This window comes from Rhinopithecus bieti, unplaced genomic scaffold (assembly GCF_001698545.2).
Source record: "Rhinopithecus bieti isolate Rb0 unplaced genomic scaffold, ASM169854v2 scaffold_9383, whole genome shotgun sequence".
Lineage (NCBI taxonomy): Eukaryota > Metazoa > Chordata > Mammalia > Primates > Cercopithecidae > Rhinopithecus > Rhinopithecus bieti.
Window position 1 is genome coordinate 3,201,826 of NW_016806471.1, and position 2,168 is coordinate 3,203,993.

A 2,168-nucleotide genomic window follows, 5' to 3' on the forward strand; every position below is an offset into this window, starting at 1 on the left:
AAAAAAAAAAAAAAAAAAAAAAAAAAAAAAAAAAGCCATCCATGTAAGCCAGAGTCACAAAATGTTTCGTTCCCTATAGAAACTAAAGATAGAACCTTGAATTGTTTTTCAGAAACCTGGAGCCCCATCAGATAGAAAATGCTGACTTCCCCCCTGTAGGTGTTGGATAAGGGGAAGCTGAGAACTACACTCTGACTGCCATTCTTTGTTCTAATTTTCTTCCTCAGGGGCCTGAAGAGCATCACACCTACAGGCCAAAACTTAACATTCCTTTCTGCTGGCCCCAAGTTTTTTAGCTAAAGCCTTGCTTCTTTACCAATTGCAAATCAAGGAATCTCTGAACCCACCTATGACCTGTAAGCTCTTGCTTGAAGATATCACGCTTTTTGGTCCAAATGAATGTATAACCTCCAGGTATTTATGATTTTGCCTACGACTTCTACTTTCCTGAAATGTTCCCTTGCCTGTAAAAACCCTTGCTTGTAAGTCATCTGGGAGTTCAGGTCTTAACCATTAGCTGTCCAATTCTCCTTGCTTGGTACGCTGCAACAAATATCTTTCTTTTTCTTGCTGCAAATCTCAGTGTCAGTGTTTTGCTTTGCTGCACTGGCCAAGTGGACCCAAGTTTGGTTTGGTAACACTTTCCTCTGCCAGTCTCTCCTCATCACAGTCCATCCTGGTGCTCAAGGCAGAAACCTAGAATTCCCTTTGTCTCCTCCCTTTCAGACACTGATGCCCCAACTCAGTCAACTCTACCTTATTCACGTCACACAGCTTGTAATTGAGCTGAAATGTGAACTAGGCCACAAGACTTTCAGATCCTCAATCATGGTGCCATCGACAGCATATTCTGGCCATGGTTTCTCTCCACATTAAAAGATGATTTGTAAAATTGTGGTAAAAATATATATATGTAACATAAAATTTATCATTTAAATAATTTGTAAATGGACATTTCGGGGCATTAATTATTTTCACAATGCTGTGTTACTATCACCACTATCTATATCCAAAGCTTTTTCATCATCCCCCCAAAAATCTTTGGAACCATTAAACTATAACTCTTCATTCTACCTTCAACCAATCCTGGCAACCTCTATTCTACTTCCTGTCTCAATGAATTTGCCTATTTTAGGTACTTCACATAAGTGGAATCATACAATATTTGTCCTTCAGTGCCTAACTTATTTCACTAAGCATATGTTTTCAAAGTCCATCCATGTTGCACTATATATATCAATGCTTTCTTCCTTATAATGGCTGAATATATTCCACTATCTGTATATACTACATTTCTTTTTTTGAGACAAAATCTCACTCTTTTGCCCAGGCTGGAGTGCAGTGGCATGATCGCGGCTCACTGCAGCCTTGAGCTCCTGGGCTCAAGCGATCCTCCCACCTCAGTCTTCCCAATAGCTGGGACTACAGACACATACCACTGCACCTGGTTAATTAAAAAAAAAATGGTTTTTTCTTTCCGTGGAGACACGGTCTCCCTGTGTTGCCCAGGCTGGTCTTGAACTCCTGGCCTCAAGCGATCCTCTCACCTCAGCCTCCCAAAGTGCTGGGATTACCAGCATGAGCCACAGTGCCTGGCCTGTATATACCACATTTTGTTTATCCAATTTATCTATTGACTAACACTTGGTGTATTAGTCTGTTCTCATATTGCTATAAAGAAATACCTGAGACTGAGTAATTTATAAAGAAAAAAAGTTTAATTGGCTCACAGTTTCACAGGCTGTACAGGAAGCATGATGCCGACCATCTGCTTGGCTTCTAGGGAGGCCTCAGGAAACTTACAATCGTGGTGAAAGGCAAGTAGGAGCAAAGTGTCTCACGTGGTGGGAGGAGGAGGAAGTAGAGGGGCACTACACATTTTTAAACAATTAGATATCATGACAACAGCACTGGGGGATGGTACTAAACCATTAGAAACTGCCCCCATGAGCCAATCACTTCGCGCCAGGCCCCACCTCCAGCAATGGGGGTTACATTTCCAACATGAGATTTGGATCGGGAAACAGATCCAAACCATATCACTTGGGTTGTTTCTACCTTTTGGCTATTGTGAATAATGCTGCTATAAACATTGGTGTACAACTTATCTCTTCAAGTCTCTGCTTTCTTTTGCATAGATACCTAGGAGTAGAATTGCTGGGTCATGT